Below are 354 nucleotides of genomic sequence, written 5' to 3'. Positions count from 1 at the left end.
TATCGATCGGTAATAGACAATCAGTGATTGCATGTATCGCGCGGCTTGAGAGTTTGAAAGATTCAGTGCGCGGACGATTCGTGTACGTGGGCGCCGGATACGGACTCCGATGGCGCGAGATAGAAACGGCGTTCGAAAGCCGTATTCTGACGGGCGCGGTGATAAACTCTAATCACATCGAGCCCCGCCGATTCCTCGAAGACGCGAGTGAAATTGTGCTCGAGCGTGTACAAAGTGTTTTACACAGATATGACTCTATAAAGATAAATACAGTATTTAATGGTGAATTCGTGGCGGGTGACAAACGCGCGAACAAGAGCATCGCAACCAGGAACTATGAAATATATCGATGCA

Source organism: Cyphomyrmex costatus, unplaced genomic scaffold (genome assembly GCF_001594065.2).
Source record: "Cyphomyrmex costatus isolate MS0001 unplaced genomic scaffold, Ccosl1.0 scaffold689, whole genome shotgun sequence".
NCBI classification, from domain to species: Eukaryota; Metazoa; Arthropoda; class Insecta; order Hymenoptera; family Formicidae; genus Cyphomyrmex; species Cyphomyrmex costatus.
Note: the sequence above shows the minus strand (reverse complement) of the source record.